This window comes from Heliangelus exortis, chromosome 22 (genome assembly GCF_036169615.1).
Source record: "Heliangelus exortis chromosome 22, bHelExo1.hap1, whole genome shotgun sequence".
Classification (NCBI taxonomy): domain Eukaryota; kingdom Metazoa; phylum Chordata; class Aves; order Apodiformes; family Trochilidae; genus Heliangelus; species Heliangelus exortis.
In genome coordinates this window covers 7,428,546-7,454,733 of record NC_092443.1, presented here as the reverse complement: position 1 = coordinate 7,454,733, position 26,188 = coordinate 7,428,546, and the positions used below count along the sequence as shown (strand labels likewise).

General features: G+C 42.9%; 2 protein-coding genes and 1 long non-coding RNA gene across 26 annotated transcripts in view; 2 read left to right on the top strand and 1 right to left on the bottom strand.

Annotated features, from left to right (window-relative positions):
• Positions 1–1,774, top strand: part of LOC139806512 (uncharacterized) — a 64,001-nt gene extending 62,227 nt beyond the window's left edge. For both annotated transcript variants that reach the window (XR_011730262.1, XR_011730259.1), the window contains one exon: positions 1,719–1,774. This is a non-coding gene — a long non-coding RNA (uncharacterized lncRNA). The remainder of the gene's footprint in view (positions 1–1,718) is intronic.
• STRBP (spermatid perinuclear RNA binding protein) overlaps positions 1–5,974 on the bottom strand; it is a 71,097-nt gene extending 65,123 nt beyond the window's left edge. For 10 of the 18 annotated variants that reach the window (XR_011730257.1, XM_071766215.1, XM_071766213.1 and 7 more), the window contains exon 1: positions 5,412–5,551. The gene's annotated coding sequence lies outside the window, so the exon portion shown is untranslated. Of the gene's footprint in view, positions 1–4,785; positions 4,901–5,279; positions 5,552–5,897 lie in introns of those variants that run through there. The other 8 variants (XR_011730258.1, XM_071766205.1, XM_071766204.1 and 5 more) reach the window with 4 other exon arrangements.
• Positions 4,957–26,188, top strand: part of CRB2 (crumbs cell polarity complex component 2) — a 57,819-nt gene continuing 36,587 nt past the window's right edge. For 2 of the 6 annotated variants that reach the window (XM_071766174.1, XM_071766170.1), the window contains exons 1-2: positions 5,600–5,915; positions 13,329–13,414. The gene's annotated coding sequence lies outside the window, so the exon portion shown is untranslated. Of the gene's footprint in view, positions 5,071–5,599; positions 5,916–6,362; positions 6,488–12,764; positions 12,797–13,328; positions 13,415–26,188 lie in introns of those variants that run through there. The other 4 variants (XM_071766169.1, XM_071766172.1, XM_071766171.1 and 1 more) reach the window with 4 other exon arrangements.

Below are 26,188 nucleotides of genomic sequence, written 5' to 3'. Positions count from 1 at the left end.
TCTGGGCTGCACAGGCACCTGTAGCCTGTTTGTGCTCTTCCAGTCAGGCAGGCACTACCAGTAAGGGAAGATTCTTTTCAGGGCCGTAATCATCTGAATTATCCCAATAGTGTAGGAAAAACATTTCCACATGTAACAGCACAGCTGTGTCTCAGAGAATACTGAAGACCCTCCAGGGCTCAGGACTTGGCACACTGTGCTACTGCTCACATGTGCTGTGTTACAAGTCAAACAATATATGGATGGAAAGAAAGTGTCTGTCCCCCAAGAATCAGAGGAAATAGAGAAGTGAAAGCCTCTCAAATCAACTCGCTGGGCTGTGCTCCTACTACAGGGCAATTTCTAGGAGGCAACATCAGTTTCTCACCATTGAGTTCATTTGCTGCCAAGCCAAATGCCAAGTTCTACTTCAATCACTGTTTCACTTCTTTGGCATTAACTTCAAAGTTTGTGGTCTAAAATCTTGATAATTATGTTTTCTAAGATTTCTTCTGGTTCTGTGACATCTCATTATCTCATAGTATTAGTAGTATTAGTGGTATTCTTCCCAACCAGATACTCAAACATGCAATTTCTCAATAAAGTCAATTTAAAATAAATTTACAAAAAGAACAAGAAACAGCAAAACTGAATTTACCATGATAACCACACACATCCCAATTTTATTTTACTTTTAAACATACAATTAAGAGCAATTTCATTCCCCTATGTAGATATTACATGAAAGAGAAACATTATTGTTTGAAGAGTTTACTACTATGGGTACACAAACCTTAGGACAGATAAATTTGAGCCTAGTAAAACAGTATGTAATTTATATTTTGTCAAGTCAATCACAAGCAGCATCTTGAGGTTCTTAAATGGTTTGCCAAACCACAACATACAAGAATTAATTTAAACCAACCCATGTAGCAAGATCACTTAAGTTTCCACAATCCAAGAGATCCCCTAAAATGAGTTAGCAACTGGATTTGGTGAGATTAATCCTCTTCAACACCCATTTACACCTTTAATTTGTCAGCATCTTATGAAAATATTTTACTACAAAAGAATTATAAAGTTTTGCATCATTATATAAGAAATAATGAAGAAAAAGAACGAGCTCATAGGTTTTAGTAATCCATGGCCTTTATAACTTCAGAAGCCAACGGGCAAATGTGCAGGTGGCTCAGTAATATGGCACAGGAAATCCACATGGGATTAGTCTCAGGATTCTTGGGTTTTGTCAGCAGGGAAGGGGGGAGAGAGCAGCCCAGTACCAAGCTTCACATACCTTTCAGTAATAGCAGAGCAAATTACATATCCTGAATTTTTCCTTACATTTCTCCTATAGCCAGCACCTTGTCAACATTCCCATGCTGCACGGGAATTAACAGTAAGGTCAGTGCATGCATTGCAAAGCAGAAGTATGAGCACAAGGCAACAGACCAACACAGACTGGGGGCCAAGTATTCTCTCAGTCCTCTCTGCCATTCCATGATGTTTAGAATGACAGGACCACAGGCTGCCCCATCCCTGGGAGTGTTCAAGACCATGTTGGATGAAGCCTTGTGCAACCTGGTCTAGTGGGAGGTGTCCCTGTCCATGCAGGAGTTGGAACTAGATGAGTTTTAAGGTCCCTTCCAACCAAAACCATTCTGTGATTCTATCCAAAGTGCAAGAAGTTTATGTTAACTCACATCATTCACAAGAATTCCTATATATGCTGTTTCTTACAGGGACATCAATGAAGGTTCTCAAAGAAGTTAAACAGAAACACTGACACTCTATGTGCCACTATCTGTGTTTTCTGTCATCATTACTCAGTGGAAGACTTGCACAGAAAGAGGAAAAACTATCAAGTGCTAAGAAATGCAGAAGTACCACTGCAAAGGTATTCTCTGGTCTTGTAGCTTGTATCAGTTATCACTTTTAATTAAAAATATAAGCAAATATCTTTAAATAGGGCAACTCAGGCTTCTGCTTCCTTAAATATGAAGTACAAAGTTTCTGTTTGTCAAACCACATTGCAAGTATAACAAATATACTCAAACTATGATCTTACAGAAATGTTTGAGACTTTCATATTTCTATTTAAATCTATACCTGTTCTTCATGCTGCTTTAAACAGGAATTTTCCTTTTGATTTCATCACTGCAGCATATACAGCAGCAAAGCAATCTTTACTTGCCAACATTGCTCAGTTGATAGCAAATCCAGGACACTACATCAGCCAAGTGCTCCTCATGTGTATGTTGTTAGAAAAGAAGAGTCCTCCCTCCCCCAAGCTTGATATAAAGTCAGTTACAGACATCAAAATGTTACATAAAGTCCTCTGCTGGCATGGCTAGACTTCACCATGAAGCCTGACTCCCCAGGAGCTGGGTTAGCCCGGTGAGGTGCAGAGGAAGCTCTTCATTCTCACTCACCCAGCATCTCCCTCAGATGCCCAACACATTCCCTGGATACTGCACCTCACCCAGCCCAGGCTATGGAAATAACACAAACTGCCACTTCTTTGCTCTTTCATATTTGGACTTGGTCATTTCTGGGTGTACCTACATCACCACAGCCACGGACAAGACCCTGAACACTTCTGTTTCAACAGGTCCTTCGACCACCATGCTCACAGTGGCTTTTTACACTCAGAAGCTCGTTAACCAGCCCAGGCATTTCCCTCTCCCCAGCCATGCCCGTGCTCTTCAAAGAGCTCTATTTACATGCCAAGTTACAAAGTTCAGCTGCTTCCAAAGCAACGTGGAAAAAGCACAGCTTTTATGATTCTACAGTGAGGTTTTTCACAACATGAAGCAGCTTCTTAGACTACTTTTTCCCCCCTTTTTTATTTATACTTTCCAAACAGGATTTCACAGTTCAAAAAAGAAAAAATATCACAGTCCAGCCACAGGCCTTTGAGAAACATTAACTGAGGGGCTTCAAAAGAGGAGTGAGTGCTGCAACCTTGGGCATCATGTTACTGAATGAACATCCATGGAAAAAACTGCTTACAAGTCAGAAACAAGTCACCAAAATCCACGTATCCACCAGAGTTTAAACTCCTCCTGTGATGTTTAGGCATTGCATGCCTTCTGCCATCTCCTGCTGTATCTGTCTTTGCTTACTCTTTCTTCTCATTTGCTTCCTAACCTTTGGTATGAAATCATTTGTGTCTCAAATTCCTTCTAGGACAAGCCACAGGCTGGATTTAGTCAGCAACATTCATACCCATTATCACCTGGGGCTTCCCCCAGGCCCCAAAACACCACTATTTCTAGACAGAAACTTCTTCCAGTTGCCCAAGAAAAGAAGTCCTCAATTTCTACCTTGCATTTAACCTGCAGATCACTTTGAGCAAAACTGGCACTTCAGCATCTTCTTCATGGAGAGATGACAATAATAATGGTTGGTTTGGAGAAAGAACATAAGAATAAGAAAATCAGCAAGGACTAAAATTTCTACCAGGAATGCCAAAGCAGCATTGGACTTGCTCTGCCAATGGCAAGATTCTGGGAAACAGAAAACTGAAAATATTTAACCCTTACTACTAGCAATCCTTTCCCACTCTTTCCCCCATCTCTCCCTTCATTCTAAACCAACACAAAGCAGAAGAAAATTATTGGAAAGTTCCATAGAGATGAAAATGACACATGCCAAGAGCTCCCAGTAGCACGTCCAACTTCCTAAAAATGACCAGGAATTTAGTAGAAGCTACAGCTGGCTGCAGTCTGCTGACACAGATTTCTTCTTCCATTCTACACTGACAGGAAATTACTACAACCCATCTTCTACACATTTTTGATGGCCCATCCAAAAGAGCCTGATTTGAATTCTTGGAAATCACTTTTGCTTTTCAGAGCCTACAATCAACCACCTTGCTCAGATGAAGGAATACAGCAATACAAACACGATGCTGGCACTGTTGGGCCTTCCTCCCCCATGTTCCAGAAGTTTTGGTTTTAAGGTCTCCTGTCCCAGTAGTGACAGCACTTTTCTGTCTTTCTTCTTTTCCTGCAATTACTGGGCCCTCTCTGCCTTCCCAGCTGTTACCTTTGAGTCTCTCAAAAAGGTTACCATATCTTTAAGAGCAAAATAAGGTCAAGTTTTGCAGACAGTCCTTCTCCATTCTTTCCAAGGATGTTAAATTATTCTGCATGAATATGGAAATTATTTTAATTTTCTGTCTTTACCCTAAAAGGCCAGGAGTTTTCAAGTGCTCAGGAGAACACACAACTATTTAAGTTAAATAGCCCAGCTATTGTAATTTGAATTAAAGTTATGCCAACATTTTTTGGAACTGGAGATTTAAAATACCTTATATTCCTGACAACAATGCCCATGTCTTTATTACGTCTTTATTTACTTGAACCACACTTAGAATTTCTAAGTTTTCAGGACAAAGTATGATAAAACTTTTTTAAAATGGTAATGAACTATACCAGAGAGCTAAAGAAAAAATAATTCAGACCTATCCTGGACCCCCTCTTTTATAAACTGTTTGTTCTGCTGTATTTTGCATGTGAGCTACTTGGAACACAGGCTCTCTGGAGCAAGACATTTTCTTCTTACTTTCTGTAAATCACAGGACACCATTTTCAGAGCCATGTAAATAAATAATCAGACCTTTAGCTACATAATGCAGGTTGCTGTTTTGATTCACAACTCCAGTTTTGCTCCGCTCAGCAGCCTGCATTTACACAGCTCCCAGGTTATCCCTCTGAAGTTCTCACTCCAGAAGAAGGAGCGGGTTAATGATTAACAAAATCCGGGGCAAAGCAAATCCAGAACACAAACCAACACAACACGAACCAAACCACTGACGGTATTCTCCTCATCCCCAGGAAGCCGGTACCGGTACCGGCGGGACGCGGGTGCCCCGAGGAGCCCGGCGCAGGAGCTGACAGCTGCGGGACCATGGCGGGTCCCGGCGCTGTGAGGCGCGGACGGCGGGACGGGCTGCCGGGACCGGGCGAACTTCGGCCGCCGAGCCCAGGCCGCCGGAGCGGAGCCACCTGAACGGGCCACGGCTGCCGGGAGCGGCACCACCGGCTCCGCGCACACCGGACCCGCCCGCACCTGCGCGCCCGCGGACAGGTAACGCGCAGCCGGCGGGAGGGCGGGCGGTGCCGATCCCCTCACCCGCCCGCGGCCCCGGGGGGCACCGGGACCCAGCAGACCCCGACCCCCCCTCCCCTTCCTCAGCCTCCCCCCCCCGGGGCCTCGCGCCGCGCCCCTCCCCGCGCGCAGCAGCGCCCCCCCCCCCCCCCCCCCGCGCCGCCCCCCGCGCCGTGTCCTGCCCTTGCCTCCTGCCCGCAGTGCCCGGTGCAGTGGGAGGAGCGGTGCCCGGCGCCCGCCTCCCCTCAGGGGCGCGCAGGGAGGGCTGTCTGCCGCCCCGACCCCTCCCCGGCGCCGGCCCCGCCGCTCGCCCGCCTCACCCCGCTCGCCGCCGGCCCCGGCGCAGCCCCCCGGCCCCGTCCCGGCTCCGTGGCCCCGTCCGGTTCCTCCGGCTCCGCAGCGGCGAGCGGGGCGCGGGCACGTGACAGCGCCCGGCGCCCCCATAGGCTGTGGCTGCCGGGCAACGTGAGCCCGCCCCCTGCCTGCACCTGAGAGGGAGCCTTACGCCAACTGCGTAGGGGGATGCTGGGCCGCCGCGCCAATTCCGTAGCGGCGCGGAGTCGGCCGTTTCCTGCCTCCTCGCGGCAGGCCGGCGCAGCCTTACGGAATTGACGTAAGGCTGCTGGGCTCGGCCCCTCCGGTTTCCTACCTGGAGCCGCTACTCCTTGCGTAGACTGCGTAATCCCACCCGCCGCGCGGGGACAAGGCGCTGTGCAGATCGGGGAGGAAGCTCTCAGCAGGTCAGGGAGCTGCCCCAGCTGCGGGGCTCAGGAGCGGCCAAGCCTGAACCTAGCAACGTCACTTACGTAAAGCCCCTCAAAGAGGTCAGTGTTCTTACGAATTCTCCGTAATGTCGTCAACGCGGGCGCTGCACCTGAGAGTGCCCCCGTTGCGCAAATGCCGTAGATGCTTGCGTGCCGGGCGCAGAGTGCGTAAGCGTCGCGGTAGGGTCCTCCCCATCCCTGGCTGAGGGGCGGCCGGGCCTGGCGGGAGTCAGGTGTGTGTGTGGTTGTGTGTCTGTGTCTGTCTGTATGTCTGTCTGTCTGTCTGTCTGTCTGTCTGTGTGTGAGGAGCCGCTGCCCCGGCACCTCGGCGGGGACTGGTTTCACCATCATCCGGACCCGATTGCAGCGGCCCAGGGTGTGAATACCACAGGCAGGCCCGTCCCCCCCCGGCTGAAGGGGCAGGGAGGTGCTGGGCCGCTGGGCCCGGGGAGCAGAGGGAGGGAAGGGGCAAAGCTGAGGGGAGGCCACGAGGGTTGGGGTGAGGTGTGAGGCAGGGCCCTGGGACCCCCTACCCAGGCAGTGCACGTCTGTGATGGATTTTATATCCCGCTGCAAAATCTAAAGCTGTGCAAAAGAAAGTATTTTCCTAAATTGAGCTGAGGAGCACTCGTGTGAGTAATCATTACCCGTATGGAATCCTCGGTGGTTGTCTGAGGACATTAAAGTTAAGGGAGCTTTGTGGTGTCTTCAGGCATGTCAGGCTTCACAAGGAATAGGACTTTCAGTCATCTTCATCTTTCTCTTATAGAAACGATGACAAATGTGTTCAAGTTAGCTTTAAGCTGCCCTGCAGTAATTCTTCCTAATCCCAGACATCTGACAGGAGCAGATGGGCACTATGGTGAAGCTGAAGGTGGAGATCCAAAATCCAAGTTCTGTTGTTCACCAGACTCTTGAGGGAAGTGCTAACACGCACTTCAGGTAGTGCTAGAACCTTTGGGTACAAGGAGAGAGAGGGTTGAGTACAGTCTTGTGGGGTTTTTTTTTCACTTGGATGTGTGTTTCACAGAATATGGTTTTGCTTCAACAGTCAAATAGTGGATATCTTCATCTCACTGCAACATTTCTGTCAGGTTTTCTAGGTCAAGTACCTTTTCAAATTCAGCTTTCAACATACAAATTCATGGCAAATGTATCTAATATTGCTTCTTACAGTTTTCAAAACTTATTTTATATAGTCTGGAAAGATGAAAATCATTTGACTGGGGAGCTCTATGCCAAAATAATCAGTACACATCATGCTGTACTGAGGCGGCCCTGTGAGGGCATTTTGGCAAAAGGCAGTGGGATCAGGAGATTTGCAGTGCTGAAATGAAACAGTAACTTTCATTCAAAAGAGTGATTTGCAGCATTAGCATGGAAGTAGAAAACAGATGTGTATTAATAATTTTACATGTAGTGAGAGGTCCAGCTTGTTCAAATTAAATTTACCTTCTATAGACTGCTCTGCAAGCCTGTGGCTAAAGTGTCACCTTAGTTCTGAAGAGTCAGACATAGCTCAGCGCTTTTAACAGAGTTTTATCTCCTGATGTTTAAAGATTGAAAGGAGAAACAAATCTGAGGAATCTCAGTTCCTGCTTTCAAGTCTCAAATCAAGAGATTTCAAAGCAGTGAATGAGTTTAGCTAAATCTCCCCAGTGGCCTTAAAATATCAGTGTAGGCCTTGAGAAGGGGCAGGAAGATAATAGCTAGAAAATCAAGGTCTGATCCAAGGACTTAATGAGAGAACTTTTTAATTTGACATTGATTCCAGCACATGGAGATCCAGTGTGAATTCATCCCAGAATTCATCCATCCTGTTGCAGGAGAAGTGGAATGGGAAGGGGCAGCTGTGAAAAAGCAGTGGCTGTGCAGTGATGCTGGGTGTGTGGTAAGGAGAGAAAAATCTGCTAGAGTTGGCATCTCAGAAGTTTTGGCAGAGGAAGGAGAAAAATATTTTCAGCTGTGGTCTGAGTGAAATCTGGAGTTTTTCTGTGAGTTCTCCCTTGGGCTAATGATTTGGCAAGGGCAAACACACAGAGGAAAGGGAATTGATGGATTAATTTAGAATAGAGGGGACTGCAAGAGCTATGGTGCTGCAGTACAAGGATATAAATTTAAAAAGGAAAAGAATATCTCAGGTTTGGAAAAAAGTTAATAATCTGTCTTTAGGCTTCATGGAATAAAAAGGAAGAAAATTGAATTTATAGGTCTATCCAATAAAAGATGAGAGCTTTAGTTGTGCCAAAAGCAACCTGGAATTAGAGTTATCTTCATGAAAGTTAAAGTAATTAACAATAATTATGCACTTTCTTGGGACGAAATACTGGCGCAGAAAGATGTTTTCTTCTTAGAAAAATAACTGATGAAAATAATGTGTGTTTCCTGCATATCTTTCCATAGAAATATTTAAGACATTATCATGTATTGTGGACTGTTACCAACATCCCCATGATCCAGGGCATCACAGGCTGTAGCTGCAGAGATGAAGTCAGGTGAAATGCTTTGCTGGAGGCCACCTGCACGAGGAGCAGAGTCTGGAGTAGAATTCCAGGCCTCTTGCTGGATCCAGTCAGCTGCCCTCACAGTTGAGAGTAGAAGCAAATCTAGAGGGCAAATCTTGGAAAATACAAAGTCTGTGTCATGGGGGTCTACATTGGTTTGTTTGTTTTTTCTTTTTGGAAAGAAGTTGGTGATCTAAGTGATTCCAGCAAATCTAAAATTTCTAGGAAAAGTGTTTGTGGGAAGAGGACTCATAGTTAACTTCTGAGTACTGCATAGTGTCCTGCCCTGTCTCTTTGTGTCTCCCAAGTGGCCAAATCAGGTTTGAATGGTCTGATCTTAAGTACTATATAGTTTTTGTGCTGTAGCAAGTGTCTATAATGGAGTGAAAAACTAATCATATGAGAAAAATACAGAGGGGCCCTTTACAAACAGTTGTTGCTAACTCCCAGTTTCAAATTTGGAGTGAACCAAGCACTGAAACCCACAGCAGCAGCCCCACAGAGTGCTTTGCTGGGGTGATCTCCCATCAGCTACAAATCCTGTGCTGAGGACTAAGTGGCTATTAGCTTTAGTAAAGGGAAAAGTCCTGAGGATGAAATGTAACCTACCAAATTTCAAGTGTTTGGTATTGTTTACAAACGAATGGGAATGTTCACATAGTGCCTGAGGGAAGAGGTATTTTTCTCTTGTTACAATTCAGAAAAGAAATCTCTGCTTGAGAGTTGCCATTGTCCAGTGACCCAGTTCTTTACAGGTTTCAAATTCTGCCTTTAGACATGTGCTGAAGTTAATGGGATTTGTGCAGAGATGTCTGAGGACAGACTTTGAACTGGAAAAAAATAACTCTGTGTGAGGTGTGTATTTTAAAAATCTTCATAGGAAAGCTATAGCTACATGTGAAATTAGTCTCAGAACCTTCACAGGAGCTTAAAAATAAAACAACTGGAGAATTTGAGAAGGAACATATTTGACTTTGCATCTTTTTAATCTAGAAAAACAAATAATTACATGAGCTTCACTTTTATTTCGGTGGGACTAATGACACATCTAATGTGGCTGTTTGCATGCTTTGAATTTTGGCAGTGTTTGAACACTTCTCACATGGGAGGCTTGGATTTAGAAAGATGATAAGCCAAGAATTTGGCTGGGAAATGTGAAATCTTTGCAATAAAATCTTGGAGTCTGAAAAAGCAACTCATCTTTCATGACAAGAATGAAGTTGGAAGCAAGCATACAGCATAAAACACTTTCCAGAGCCACTCTTCTGTCTTGCTGTGTTTGCTTCTGTGGAGAGAAGTCATGAGAAAAGACAGGAGGTAGAATGCCAAAGGATACAGAAAACAAAGTGGAAAGTCATGATGTCCTCTGGCTTCTACAAATAAAACCCAACAATGTAGCAAGCAGAAGGTGAAAGTTAAAGGGTTATAATATAAGCAGCATAAAAATAGATGTTGGGTGGATTAAAGCTGCATTCAGATAGGGTAAACAAGGTAGTTGCTTTTTTTAAAACCTCTGTCCTTCCAGGACGACTTTGGAAGTGTTACAACTCAGAGTCAATAAAAATATTTCTGCAAAACTGCATTGAAATCAGAGGCTGGATGCCTGAGTAGTCAATGGCTGGGAGTGGTCTGGGGATGCAGAAAGAGAAATAAACAGAGAAAACTTGGCAGATTTGAGTTGAATCTATTTCTCTGCAGGATGTAGGCAAAAAATCCACAGAGGAGGGAAAGGAACACAAGATCAGTCCTAGAGCAGTCATTGCTAGGATGGCTCAGCCTTGCTTGTGTAGGGGTAACTCAGATGGGCACTGATCTGAAAGCATATCCCAGTCTTGACCAAGCAGCTCTCCTTACACCCAGCTTGTGCTGGGACTCAGCTGGCAGTGTGAGCAGTGGAGTTTTACTGTAAGATGGGCTCTAACAGGACTGTTTCCTAGTGGGGATCCTGCAAAAGTTGATTAACTGAGTTCCTGTGTGGTAGTTCTCAAGTGCCATCCCTCTGTTCCTCAAGCATCCCTTCTTGTCAGAATTTATCTTGTTTCCTGTGTACTTGATCCCAGCCTTTATTTTGTTTAATTCCATTCTGCCTTCATTTTTGTTTGGCCTGCAGCTATTAGGTGGTTAACCTGAGGCATGATTTAGCAAAGACTTTTATTGTGAAAACTGCTTACAAGATCTGTATTCATTTTTTTAAAAAATCTCAGGCATAAAAGGGAGAGAATCAGGCTTTCCAGTGAAGAGGGTGCTTACAAACCTAGAGTCTGTGCTGCAGAACAAAAGATGTCAAACATGAATCTGGCAGTTCCATGTGTGCCTAACTCATTACTAAGAGTTTTACAGAGTGCTTGCTAACATCTGGTGCAATCCTGGATGATAGTTGTTTGCCTTTGGAATGGAGCACAGGAGATGAAATAGTACTGGAGGAAAATTAGACACTATAAAAAGAGGAATCACACCATGAAATGTAACACAGTGCTCTTCAAATCCCAGAGAAAGCTCTGTGGGGTAACATTTCAGAGATCTTTTCAGTGATAGGGATGAGGATCAGCTTGAAGAGCAAGCAAGACTGGAACTGAGTAAGTGGGAAACACTTTCAGATTATGACTAATGCAATTATTAGAGAGGCTACTGCAGGCTCTGTGGTGGATTTAGCTTCAAATAAGAACAGAAGTTATGCCATGTGCAATTGATTCCAGGTTGAGTTACAATTTAGAAATGCAATTAGTGAGTCATTTGCTACTTTATATGAATTATTAAAAGCAACAAAGGTCTAGGTTAAAAAAAAAGAAAGAGTGCATATCTCAATCTGTGCTGCTCTGCTTGTTAATCTTCTGATTTCATGGGTTTGTCTGATGTGTCTCAGCTGTGCTGAGTGTGGTGGTTCTGGGTGTTCTTGATGCTGCAGCTCCCCTTGGTGTCACCCTGTTGTGACATCCCTCCCTGCCTTTGCCTAGAACCAGCCCAGGTGAAGTTGTGTGTAGTGAAGCTGCAGGTCAGCAGCAGCCTGAAATATTTGTAAACACAAGTGTTTAATTTTATTTTCATAGGTACTGGTTAGCTACGTGTGGGTAGGATATAATGCACATTTATCTCATACCAATATGAGATAAATATTTTCATTTATATTAATGGCAAGTAGAGAAGTATTTGGGGGAATATTAATGTCCTTTCTATAAAAATGTTGATAGTAAGGCTTATTGTTTTGGGAACAGTGTGACTGGACCACATAAGGGAAGACAAGAGGGTGGTGCAGGTCCTTAGGTAGATATATTGGGCAGAGGTTTTTTCCTTTGAAGTTTAGAATGGAAAACCTGTCATCACTCTGAAGTAGAAACAACTTGGGTGGCCTTTTTATCACTAATGAGGCAGGACTGTGACTCCACTGAAAAGAGGCTCTGTCATACAAGAGGTTTTCAGCTCAGGATTAAAAGCAAAATATCTCTCATCACATGAGACTTTGTACTGCACCCATGTTTTCTAAATGCTTTTGGCTTATCTTTAATGTTTATGCTGCTATCAAAACTAAACCCAGCTTCCATCTCTGCGGGTGTTGTATTTAATATCAACAGTGAATAGGCTTTTTTATTCCTAAATGCTAATATTCTTTCTGTTTTCAATCTGTTTCTGGTACAGAAAGTTTTTTGTTTTCATTGCTGGTTTGTTTTGGGCTTTTTTTCTCTGTGGTTTTTCAACTGCATGTTCTTTCCTTTCCCTGTCTGTTTTTGTGTATGGTGATCTGTATTTTTTTGATGGAAGCAGTAGCTGAGTGTCTTATCCATGACACTGAAGTCCAGGACTTGAGTCAGAGTTTTAGTGCAGCTGGCAGTACAGTCATAATAATTACAGTTTTAAAAAAAAGCTGTACCCAGCTTCACTTTTGTCAACAGAGTAGAGAACTCTTAGGAATCATAGTATTTGTTGGATAGAAATAAAATGCTTTGAACTGTGGTCAGAAATCTTGTCTAAAATCTTATTATAATGAGAATTTTATAACGTCATTACTTTTTTTTTTTTTTTTTTTCTTGTGATACTATAGCCAGAATTCAGTGGCATTTGGAAAATGTTCACAAGCTGTACTCTTGGCATAAAATACTGACCTTGCTGAAACTGGTGTGTTCCCTGAACGTATTGGTACCCCAACTCAGTATCACAACATGAAGTCAGAGCAGCTTTTAATTCCAGTGTCTGTTAAAGTAGTTGAAGTTCTAGAACAAACAGAAACGTCCAATACACTAAACCCCAGATCTGAGCAGTGAGTGTTGGCACCTCCCTCTAACCAGCAGCACAGGAGGAGTCTCGATCTCTTTTGTTTCTGATGCTAATGTGCTGGGTTACTTGTGCTGTGTAAGTAAAAGTAACTTTGCAACATTTGAAGCTCTCTACTCTACCCATTCAAAGAATAGGGATCTCTGTAGCTTCAAGCCTTCAGTACTGCTGGTACAAACTACTTTTTTTTTTTTTTTTTTTTTTTTTTTCCCTTTAAGGAATTTTAAGGAATTCACTGTCTATGCTACATTTCCCTTTCAAAGAGAAGCAACAAAAATTTTAAATGTGGAAATTGAGGAGAAAAGGGATTTTTCCTGTTTCCTTTCAGTTCTGCTGCACTGTGCATCTTGCAGTTAGTAACCAACCTGCACATCCACACTCCCACCGGATAACAATCTTCCAGGCTTCTGCTGCTCCTACCCTGAAGCACAGCAGCTCTTCCCAAGGGACAGACTGCAGTCAGCACTGCTTCTCTCTTCTGTACTCACTAATTGATCTCTGGCTTGGTGACTTCCAGCAAGGTCACAGAACTGGCAGCTACAAAAACATTGTTCTGTGGAAAACTTAAAGGGGAAGAGTAGAAGTACATAGCTCGGGATGGTTTGGGGTATTTTTGTTATTTTTTGTGGGGTTTTTTTTTTGTTTTGTTGTTTTTGTTTTGTTTTGTTCTTTTTTTTAATTCAGAAATATTTTTATTTTTCAGATCTTCTATTCTGCCTCTACAGAAGTCTGAAACATGGAAAGAACTGATGCTAGAAATTTGTCCATCATTACCTGTTCCTCCAGTTTGTGAGTAATGCCCTATCCTGAAAATTATTCTGTTCTGTCTTTGTAATTCTACTTCTGTCTCTATTACAACAGGACATCAGCATTCTAATTACAGGTCAGATCCTGCGAAGGCAAAAAGATTTCTAAGTGAGTGTAGCTTGATCTTCTTAAGTTTTGTTCTTTGTCCTTTTGGCCTGTTTTTGGTTTTTTTTTTTTTTTTTTTTTGCAGAAGGACTTGAAATCAAATGTGCTGCTTTCTCAGAACTGGCTCTCTGATTAACTTTGAAAGGTGATAGAAATTTGGGGTTAAAAAAAACCCAACAACAAACCATCCTGGACTGTCATTCTCCCAGTGGTGTGGTCTGTGCTGCTCATTAAACACTGTGCAAGTAGGGCTGGCTGTCTTTGTCATTGTTACTGTAATGCCCTTTTTCTGATGCTCTGAATGCTGGGGCTGTGCTCAGCAGGTACAGTGACAATGAGCACAGCCTCTGGGCCAGGGCTCATGCTGGCTGCTGAGCTGTTCTGTTGGGCCATTCTAAGGACATTTACATACTTTTGTTCTTTTTCTCTCTCTCTCTTTTTTTTTTTTTTTTTTTTTTTTTTTAAGCTGTATAGCATGTTGCATGTGTCTAGCAAAACCGTGTGAGAACTACAAAAAAAAAAAAAAAAGATGCATTAGCAAACCTTAAATGCTTAAATACTTGAAAAGGAGAAGAGTCTGCAGGGGCTGAATAAAGGAAATGATCCCAACTGCAGGATTCAGGGCTGAATCCTGAGAGCTGAGTTCAGCTGTGCTGCCTTGTTTCATGAATGGTGTGATGGAGACTGGAAAAAGGGGTTTGGGTGACCTGGTGAGATTTGTGTGATCTTAAAATAAAGGGACCTTTCCAAACTGTTGTGAAGATAAAGATCTCTTACAGGAAGAAGCTAGAGCAACTGAGAAAGATATAACATTGACAGAGGGCAAATTTTCTTTTGGATAGAGGCATAGGCCAATGCTGTTGTCATCATTAATTAAGAGCCTGGAGACCTTGATGCTAAGAACCATGAAAATTGTTAATAAATGTTATAAAACATTTACTTAGGAAATTCTGCATATAAATTTTTGTTCTTACCTGAACTTTTCCAAAAGAAGGATTTGTAGGAATTTAGCAAATCCCAGGCTTATCGTATTAAATTAAAATCCAATTTTTCCAGGCTTCATGCCCACTGATGAAGTGAAAGAGGAAGGTGCATTTCCCAACTAACTAGTGCAGGGCTTGAAGTACCAAATACACAATCTACAATTCTATAACTAGATATGCTCAGAGAATGGAGGAGTATGTGTATGGAATGGGAAATACAAATAGGTGTAGGTACAGTAGGGGGAGATACCAGTTATGGTAAATCCCCACCTATGCTGAAACAGGAGGCACATGACAGCTGTGACTTGGAAAATGTTAATAATGTAATTGATTAAAAAGTAGTATTCTGAGTCATGTAGATCTGAATTAAAGGAAGTTTGGTAGATAGTATATTAAATCTCTGCAGTGACTTCTTGTGTTGAGAATTTGTGAATTATATTAAATATGTGGTTTCTCTCTTACATGGTTACTTCCTGCTCTGGTGTTTGCCCTTATTTGTTTCTTCATTGAAAGGTAACACATCTTCAGTAGCAGTAATAATTATTGTAGTTCCTGAAAGTTACAACTACTGAACCATCTCGGTGTATTTATGCTTACTCTCTGTGTTCATTTAGAGTGTCAGAAGAGGTCCACAATATTTGGATAAACACATACTTTTAACTGGAGTTCTCCTAGCTGATGAAGTGCAGCTGGTGTACATAGAGCCAGCTTGGCTAACCTGGTATATTTGCTGGATGAATTTCAGTTAATTGGACTTTTATGAATGGTTTGTAATAAGATGATCAGTGTTTCTAGATTAGAGTTTTCTTGTGTGGACAAAACAAACAGTGATTATTAGGTGAAATTATTATTTGGAGGGTTTCTGGTATTTATTTCTGAGGTTAAATGCCTGTGGTTTATAAACTCTGTCCTGAAGTTCAACTTGTACAGTCTGCCTAAAGTTTCCTGCCAGAAGAAACCAGTTGATAAAAAGTTACTTATCCTTAAAGAGCTTTTTTCCTACTGCTGCTTTACTGACTGTTGTACAGTTGGTAGCTGTCAGCAGTGATGTTCTGAAACTTTGTGTGGAACTTCCTCTGGATGGCATTCAGGACTTGGAGATTTGGGTAGAGAGGAGTAAAGGCTGGGTACCAAATATGTCTGTATGCCCAAGGTGAGGCATAAACTTAGCTCAGTGTTCAGCTTAGTCCTATAAAAGTCCTGCAAATGTGAAATTTTCAGTTTCCTTTGTTTCTAGATGAAAGTAATAGTTAATTACTGTGTGTATTTACGAGGTTCACAGTGTCAGGAAGGTTTTAAAAGCACTGTGAAACAGAAAGTGGAGAGCACAGATCCAGAAAGGGGAACATTGTGTAAATCTGGGTGGGTCTCATTGGCTTGACTTAAAAGATTTTTTTTTGTGTGGCTAGGTCCTGCATCTTGCTCCTGTCTTGGCAAAGCTGCTGAAGTGCTGGGCCTGTCCTCCTCATGGGTTGGAAGGTGGTAGCCATACAGTCAAATGTTGCAGCCAAACAGAGCTCTTGCAGTGTCAAAGAAATAAAATATGCAGCTTCCTCAGCAGTGGAATGATAAGCAAGGTCTCAGAGCAGATGTGCAGAAGTGTCTGTGGAATATTGTTTATTCATGTTGTGAACCAAATTGCAGTTAAGTTCCTCTCAATAAGCTAGTAATTGAATTATCAGCTAAAGACTAAAGATTAAGACTTGATGTCTTTGGAAGAGGGGTGTTGAAGCAAGCTTAATATGATTATTGCAGCAAATCCATTTTCTGTTTATTGTGAGTTAAAGCAAATGGTTTGATGGTTCAGAACTTCTTATGGTCTTCCCACGAAGACCGTTTGAAGTTTTACCTCTTGTGTGAGTCATGATACCACAGAGAGGAAACAGAAAATTAATGTGTTAAACTGTAACAAACCCCTGAGCTAATGAATTGGTTTGATACTGTTTATTCTACTAGAACTCAAAGTGATTAATTGAATAAATGTTTAAGGTTGAATCTTTAATTTGTCTATAATTATGTATAGTAATTAAAGAGGAGGCAAGAAATAATCTTGAGATTCACCTTGGGCACTAAGCTTGCTGCAGTGTTGGGAACCAGGAATGTCATCCCGGTATCCAACCTCTGCCACCAAGTGGCAGTTCGCCTGCACTGCCGGAGCTGGGCTGGCTGCAGAGCTGTTGCAAGGGAAGGTCGTGGTGCCTAACGGGAGGAAAAAAGCACAGATATTCTCTGCACAAAATTAGACCTGGAGTTTCAGAAGTTTTCCCAGCTCAAAAGAGACACCAGCCTGCATGTGTGACTCTGTATTTGAAGTTGACAGACACTGTTTTCTGCTTTAAGTTTAGCTTTGGGGAGCAGTGTTTAGTATTTTGTCCAGTGCAAGGCACAGACCTAATCTGAAGAGGTGGCAGGGTGGAAGAATATTTCTTGTTAATGTCTGACGATTGAAATGGACAAGGACAGAGCAACCTGTAAAACTGTTTCAAAGGAGTAATCATTTATCTGCTGCCACTTCCCTAAAAAGTCTTTATTTGTTTATCTATAATACACAACTTTGTCTTTAAAATGAAGAACATTAATCAGAAAACAAAAGCAAATGGAAAGAAGAGATAAAGGATTTAATACAGGGATTGTTATACTAGTTGATCACCTGTGTTTGTTGACAGTTCCTGTAGTCCCAGTATGGGTAGCAAAGGCAGAACTTGCTCTAACAATTAACAGAGGTGTTGTCACCACTCTGTGCATTCCTGGCATAACAACCCTAAAAAAAATAATCATTTCTGCCCCTCACAAAAATGGTGGAGATGTAAATATTGAATTAGAGTAGCAAGACCAGTTACACTTCCCAGCAGAAGAGTAAAATTTCTGATTCAAGTCCCAGAATGATCTGCACAATTCTGGGATTAGCCACACATTAAACCACTGACTACACTGGAAAGGCATGATGGATATTCTGTATTTAAACAGCTCTCATGAAGGCAGTTATGTCTTACAGGCTTAGAGATGCCAAGTACCTGTGCATTATGTTATTATTTTACATTATTTGGGATAAATAAGACTGCAGCATGACACAAAAGTTTTTGCAGTGTAGAGGTGTTCTGATGGGTCTAGAGGGAAGTTCTGAGGCACATGGGACAGCTTCTTGCAGTTAGAATGAGTTTGCAGATTCTCTGGGAATTACAGAATGGAACTGTAGCAAACCTGGTTTAGGGCACATTCATGTCTTACCCTGGGTGAGGATGTGCTATTTATTGCACAGTGCTGATTCTTTCCACCAGATTTCCTGCTTGTCTTCTGTTTCATACATAATTCAGATGCAATACATAATAAAAGGGCTCTACAGCCACACTTACTTTCCTGTATTTAAATTACTTGGTAAGCCAGAGATGGTGTTTGCTTTGGCTGTGTGTTTGCTTTGCCTTTTTCTGTGTGGGGACCACAGCCTGATCAGTCAGGAGCTGCTGAGAGCCACTACCAAGATGCTGATCAGTACTAACTGCTTGTCAGTGCCAGTATTATATTAGAATAAAGCACAATGATAAAACAAAGTCTAATTTATTTGCAGTTGATCCTAGAAAATATCTGTGTGTGCTGCAGATCCTGATTGCCTTTGTTAGCACCATCTTTGTCTTTTCAAAGGAAAAAGCCCTAACACTTGTTTTCCTCTTGAAGCACAGAGATTTCACAGTAACAGTAAAAACCCCTTTGTCTTGAATTGTCCAGCTAGCACGTTTCCTAGGAGTAGTATTTGTGTAGCAAATGAATGTGGATAACATCTGCTTTCTCATGCAGCTCTACAACAGTGATGGGCTTACACATGTAAAATTAAGGGTTGTTTTTTTTTTTTTCTTTCACTCTATCTTGAACTTTATCCCTGTTCCTTTTGGTTCTGGATTTCTTTAGGGCAGTAGTTTGTTACTGGGTCACATGACAGTATTTCCAGTACTTCCACTGTGCCCTATGTGGAGAGCATTACTCAGGTGCCTTGGGCCTTTTTGTTTCAAACTTTGGACACATAACATTTTATATATTTAATTGCCATCCAGCAGAATGTTTGGGTACAAGCTATTCAGAGCAACTGTCTGTGGTGTTGCAACCCACTCAGGGCCCTAAGGGAGACCAATGAACAGAAAGAAGTCTCAGATTTCTTTGAGTAATTCTGTATTTCCAAATGCTTTGCTCTGTTATGGCTGCTGGCTCACGGATGGAGAGGCACTGGGAGGATGCATGTCCCTCAGAGTCCACTCTGCTGGGTTAAACCTTGCTAGCATGTTGCACCTATGCTTCTCCCAACCAGCACAGGCTGAGTGCTTCTCTTCTGTCAGCAGGTTATTTTTCTCTTAAATGTTTTAATTTTTATGTTTGTTTTAAAGAAGATCTTATGCAGTCAAAAGTTACAGCATTCAGAAACTGACAGAACATACAGAAAAAGCCCATTTTATATTCAGGAATTTGTACTGCCTTTTCCTGTGTTTCAGTTTTTCGGGGAAACTGATCTTAATGATTCTGTTCTCTTGGAGAATCTTGAATATCTATTCTGTTTTCCAAAGAGGATCCTTGAAGAGCATGATGTGGTTTGTGGGATATTTTACTTTTCATGTAGCTGCATGTAATTGTTCCTGAGCTGCCTGTTACCTAAGCAATTCACATTACTTTAAGCACTTCCAGTTGCTGAGTTAATATTCTTGATCATGTTAACAACATCTGTTTGGGGAATGATTGCATTTGCAGTTATGAATGCAAAGCAGAGGGGGAGTACTCTCTGGTGGAGCTGAGCTGATGAGGAATTGGGTAGTTAGTAACCTCCTAACCCTGTGGAAGTGCAGCCACAAGAGCATATCTAATCCTGTACTCATCTGAGTGACACGAGTGAGGGTTTTGTGGCAAGAGACAGGCACTTCAGTTATGTTAAGCAAAGGGTAGCTTACATCCTCCTCAACTCTTTAGTTTGAAAAAAATGGAAAGTTTCTCTTGTCATAATTGCTTTTGTACCTTATTGACTGATTCTTCATGGCTGTCTGCATGACTGTTCTGTATTGTGCTCAACACTATGTTTTGGCTTAGTTTTCAGGATATAAATGTATTTTCTTTTCCATGTGATGGTCGCACAGTGGGCCACAAAGGGCAGGGGTCCTTGAGGGCTGTCAGTGTATCTTTTTGCATAATGGTTACCCAGTTGCACAGTGGCTGAGCTGAAAGGATGGTCCTGAAGCAGGGTCTTGGGAAAGGCAATGGGTTAAAAAACCAAACAGACCAGGAGGTGCCAGTTTTATTCTCTGTGTTCCCTTGAAAAGGAGAACATTGCTACTCCACTGCTGTGGAGCAGTGTGGCTCAGAGAAGTACATGAAAACTGTAATGGTCAGAGGAGACACAATAACAGCTCCATGAAATATTGATAAAATAGGATTATTAATTAGAGCAGGGGTGTAGGATTAAAATGTCTCTTGAGTTTCATTCCCCATTTGAAACAAGAGTGTGGTTTTGTGGTCAGATAGTGGGAAGCTCAGGACAACTGGAATCTTTTCTTGTCTCTTCATTTTGTTTGCTTAATGTCTGTAGTGGTTCAGTGGATACCTGATACTATTGACCAGAGTTCACAGAATTATGATAAGCTTCTATGGTGGCACTGCTGAGAGTTAACTTCCCAGTGATCTTTCTCTTAGTGTAGCTTGGTCTGATTTGTAGCTCATAAACCTCCCCTCTGAACAAGCTGATCATGTGCAGTCCTCTTCTTGTTCTCCTTCTCAGAATGACATGTTTGTGAGCTGGTGAAAAACTGGAGATCAGTACCATGGAGCAGAGAGCATATACACCATTGGACTGCCTGGCCCTCTAGTGCAGAGGAGAAGAGTTTGCTTTTGATGGTGTGTATGGTGCTGAACTACACAGATATCAAAGCAAAGAGAATTAATTTCCCAGTTATACAGCCCCTGTTTAAAAAGGAGTGTTCAAATGTCTCACATGCAAAAAAGACACTACAGGTTAGAAATGAGATGTCCTTTTAGAACAAAGCCCTGATTTGCATTACTAATAACAGCTGAGGTCATTGAAATAGAATTTCCCCTTTAATTTCTTTTGAACAGTATCTGTATTCTCTGTCACTGGCATTAGCTTTTCTTTTCTTTTTTCTTTTTAACCTAGAAGTGCTTTAGCCCTGGTATAATGATACAAGTTATGCAAATCATTCTTCCATTCCTATGCACAAAGTGTGCATCTCTCAGCATCCCTCAGTGTGTGTCTGCATGTGCAGTTTTCACATTCCCTGTGTGCCCCAAGGCTTTTTTAGCTGATAAAACTCTCCAATCTAAAGCATCTTCTCTTTTTTTTTCCTCACCCTTTTTGAGTATTTCTCTGCTCTCTCTAGAGCCATTAGATGTTCTGAGGATGCAGTCCAGGAGATCAATATGCTTTTGGTATTCAGAAGCATTATAATTCTGAGGTTGTACAAGTAGTATGTATTCATCCTATTAACATCTGCTCAAAATTCCTAACATCCCACCCCAGGAAGCAGAGAGTGACTGTTTTGTCCTTGGTCAGACTCTGTGGATTTGGTGCCTGACACCAGGCTTATTGTTGGACAGATTTCATTTCACTCTTTGCTTTGCTTTGACCTGATTTCACCCCTGGAAGCTCAGTTTCAGCTGAAGATGGATGAATGAATTGGGAAGTGCTGTACCCATTGCTGCCCTGGCAATTCCTCTGTGTTGCTGTGTGTGTCCCCAGATAAGGGATTTGGGTCCTAAATTGTAGCAACATGTTCTGTCCTAACAGTGAGATTCTATCAGCCCACAAGGATGTGCTCATAACTAAAGTACCAGTTTGGTAAAGCAATAGAAAAAGACAAGAGATCAAGTCCTCTGCTGGGCAGAATCAGCAAATCACTGCCCTTACTGGCCAATTTAGTGAAGGATTATGAGCTTAAAAGTTATGAGAAGAGGATGAATTGTGTAAACTGCAGTGGCTATTTGGTGGGGGGAATACCAAGTGTCAGAAATTGCCACTAGGGTTAAGTTACTGATGGGGAAAAAAGGAAATTGAAGTTCAGAGTGTATTGGTGGTGAAGTTAAGAGCCAGGAGTGGATTCCCTATTTTAAAGTAGTGTCTGATTTTTTTACTTTTCCAAGTAAAATGAAACTGTGAAACCTCTGAAATACTGGGTGCTGTGTAGTGATCAATCTCCAAATTACATTGTCTGCCCTGAGTCAAAGGAAATTGTGCAGGAGCAAAGGGAATCTATGTTTTAACAAACTTTACAGAGGGGTAGAAATTGAATTGAAGACATTTTCAGTTGGTCTCATAGAGTACAAGTGACAGTGATTTGTCATTTTCTCAGAACACACACATCTAAAGAGATTTTTCTCCTTGCTTCTCAGATTCCATTTTCTTTAGAGTGGTTGCCCTGCTGACCTGTTGGGAAGTGAGACTTATCAGAAATATGTAAAATCCCTTGGTTCAGAGTCATGCATTAAAAAGGCCTTAGGATCAAATTGAGTTTAAATTTTTAGGAAAGATTTTTTGTTTTGTTTTTTTTAAGCACTGGTAGACCCTCATGAAACATCAGTGACTCACTTAACCTACAGGCTAGCAAAGCTAAAGATCCACAGATAGATCAATTCATACCCCATGCAGAGAAATTAAATTTCTACAACTGTTCTACTCTTATGGGGAGCTCAGCCATCTGTGCTTTGGCTTGCCTTCTGGTCACAGATACAGGAAAGGAAATTTTTCCAAAGTCATGTCCTGTAATAGAAAGAGGAGGACCTAAAGTTGAATTGGAAGCAGATTCATCCCTTGCCCAGACAGTGCAGCTAGGCTGGCATAAGCACTCCCAACCTAAATGAGAATTGAATTGTCAGGTTTGTGGCTTCTGTCTCATAAAGCATTCAAGCATAATAAATGATGCTGACAAACTGGCTTTGGCATGGAAGACTTCTTTAAAAATACAAGATGCTGCTTCTTCCTGGGATATGTATGGGGGTGACTTAGTTGCAGTGGCATTTCTTGGGGATAAAATGGATAATATTCCAACAGTATATGAATTACAATGTTTCTTCCTAGAAATGATACATACAATTGGAAAAAGGCAAGACTGGCCTAGCATTCATTAGACATCTGATTTAAAGTATTAGGACTCTTTCCATGTTTCTTCCCATAGTTTTTGGGAAGTTTCTAGATTGATCCATTTGAACATTTTTATGCAGCCTCATAAGAAGCCTCCCATGCCTCTCATGTGAGAGGGACACTCATTCTTGCTCTCACCGGAACAGTTGTAATCCTGATGCAGCCACTGTTGTGCTTCTACCAGGATTTACCAGTGCTTTGTTTCTATGGCTATGTTCCAAAATAGGTTGGAAAAGTTCAAAACAGTTCCCTATGTGTTTCCTACCATCTGCTGAGGTCACTGAAGCTGTTCATTTTTGAGTGCTCCTGTGACTGTGGACTCCTGCTTCAGACTTTGCTGCTGCTGCTTCCCCTTCCCACAGCTGAGCCCTTTGGCACTGCAGTCACAGGACTGAGAGCTCCTTCTTTGGCTCTGGGTGGTTGTCGGCCCCTCTAGTTCTGGCTGGAGCCAGAAGCTGGAGCATTTAGCTTTTCCCTGTAGCCTGCTAAGCGCCCCGGGCACCAGCATCACTCCAGGGTTGCCAGCAATGCGGGCATTTCCAACAAATGAATTCAGGTTGCCTTTCAGAGCTGTTCTCAGGCTGGTAGGTCAGAAACCTGCCCAGCGCTGCCCTCCAGTGGCGTGAGAGGCTCCTGAGCCGTGCCAGGCGGAGTTAAAAGGGAGATCTCTAAGTGTGATGGATCCTTTTGACGAAAACAGCAGCAAAAGGGCCTCTCGATAGTCAACACAACTTCAAGCATTCTTAAATCCGGCAATGTACTGGACACATCCTTCTTCCTGCTGTAACCTTTTACTGCAGAATACCTTGCCCCAGTCCTTTTCACACTGTTAGCTGCTTCCTGTGAGCTGATCAACATCTCATCTATCCAGATGCCAAGAGGCCCCTTGGAAGGGATTTACCTCCACCGAAGCAGCTGTAAGCAGTGGGAGAGGATCAAAGGGCTTAAAGTTGACCTGCAGCACTCCAGCAGGGTCTCCTGTAGATCAAAGGGTACAGAGATGGTAAGAGCCTGACTCCTGAACCTGCCCTTAGAGATAACTTGGCAGAAGTATGGCCCCATCTTCACCATGGTCTGGCCTGGTCTGCCTGTAGTGTGAGTGGGCTCAAATGTTGCAGGAGCAGCTCTAGGTGCTCAGTCTGTGCTGGGTATCCTTACAGTTTGTTCTGGTTTGGAACAAGGCATGCAATGAAGGTCTCTGCACAAGCAGCCTGCTGTTGGAAGCCAGAGGAGCTGATTTCAGACCTCAGACAAATTGGCTTCAATTTTGTCCCCTCAGCTCCTGACCCGGGACCTCCTCATGGTCTGCAGATAACTCCCAGGCTCTCCCAGGAACTTGCTGGTGGTAGTGCTAAGGAAAAGTTCTGCTCGAGGTGTCAGTTCTCTGTAGAATTGGTAGTCTTTGAAGAAAACCAATGTGTTGTCCCTGTTTCTCAGTTGGGGCAGGATTTCCCGGGGCTGTGGTGCTGTTGGTCGCTGCGTGGCAGGACCCGGGAGCTGTGTCCACGGGATGGCGCCCGGGGCTGCTGCTGCCCCGCACCTGCTCCTGTGGGGCACGTGTGCTGTATCCAGCTTTACCCACAGAGATCTTTCCTATGAAATTCTCCTCAATAAATATTCATTATGCCTCTGTCCCACCGGACTGCCAGCCCTCTCCTTCTTCAGCACTACAATTTTATCTAAAATTGGTCATTGTGCTCTAGGGAAGTCAGAGCACTGACCCGGTGCATGGCTCTGTTGAGTTCCTGCCTGGCAAGAAGCAGCAGCATTTCTGCAAGTTCTTGTCCTGCCGATTGTTTCATTGCTTAGGGCTTAGCAGTGCCATATGCTCAGTGCTCTTATCAGGCAGCATGATTTACTTGCTGTCAGCCCTGATTAGCCATGCTAGGAAACTAAATTTACTGTGTCTATAAAGTACAAGTAGGATGTCTTGAAACTGGAAGTTTTGCATGATTTTGCCAAGTTTTAATAGCAACTTTAAAGTTTTGACTTATAAACAAAACTCCTCCTTAGCTCCTCTGACGTGTGGATGTTGCAATAGGCCTCAAGGTGGTCAGTGTGCTGCTTGGCACATGCCTGCAGCGTTTCAGGGTGGGTCTCCTTGCATGGGTGTTACAGTAGTGTCTTTTCAAGGTTCCTGTTTTCACACAGCGGCCGTGGCTTGACTTTGTGTGGTGCAGAAGGGGCATCTAGTGGCCAGATGGAAAATTGGCCTGTGACTCAGTAGGATTGACATTCCAAAACCTGAACTTTTAAAAAATATATCTGGCACTTTCCAGCTGTGATTGAGAGCAGAAGAGCATGCTGAAGCAATCGGGTTTTGTCCACAGTGCTTGAGTGGAACTGGAGGTTTGTTTCTTAGTTAGCTCAACTTCCCATGTTACAAGTCCACAGCCACTGTTAACGTGGACTCCTTTAATGTTTTGCCTGATGACACTCTAAAGGTGAAGCTGGGGAAAAAAATCAGAGTATTTTGATGCTGTTAACTTACCTTGTGAAGTTCAGAAAAGTACATTTGTGAGGTGGTGAGGTTTTAGAGCTGTAAGGTGGGAAGATGAGGCTCTGTCCTCTGACTACCTTTATTTTTACTAGCTTTTTGTCTCTGATACTAGCCATCTTACCACATGTCTAAACTCTAGTGTCCAATCTCTAGTACTAGGATTATTTTAAACCCTGTGTGAGGAAAGACTGTGAAACTTGTGCAGTTGTACCTTGTTCTTTGCATGGAAAGCACAGGAGGCTGTTTGGCTCAGGTGCTTTGCTGTGCAGTTTCTTCTGAGCTGTGCGTAGAAAAATGTATAGGATTGTTTTGTGAAAAGTGTACAAAAAAAGTACAGAAGAGAACAGAAAGGCTCTGCTAGGGTGCCCCAGATCTACTCTCTCCCTTTTCTCTTAATCCAGCTTGCCCACTGCTGCCCCATTTTCATGGCACGCGTTTCCGGCTTGCAGAGTTTCCTGCCCGCTGGCTGAGAATAGAAGCCTTGCTGTTGTGCTGGCCTTAAGTCCCTTGTAATGAGTGTTACCCAGGCAAAAGCAGCTGTGTCCTTTGGCTCTACTTTTAATGCTATGTTAAAGAGCAGATTATACTGACGTTGGACTGCAGTGATGCAGAGGTAGCACCAACCATGGCCACTTTGGAGAAGGCTTTAGCAAGGATGACTAAGGACTTGGAGCTTATGCTTTAGATAACAAATCCACCCAGTTGTGCTCCTTCTTTGGAGGTGTAGTCAAGCCTGACAGATCAGAGCCTTAACAGAATTGCATTGGAGTCCTTTAATTGGACTAAGCAAGTTGGCTTTTGTATGCCCAAGGGTCCAGCACAGAAATAGTCTGCCACTTATGCTGGCAAAATCCCATTGCAGGCATGAATTTTGAAAAAATTAATGTTCTTACACGTAGACACTGGGTTAAGGTATTTTGATTATTATGAGGCAGTCTGGTGTCTTGTCCTAGGCAGGCTTCATTAGCTTGGGTTTTGAGCAACAGTAAATGAGCCTCAAGTCCCAACAGACCACTTGGATGTGTTAGCAGTTAACAGTGGTCATA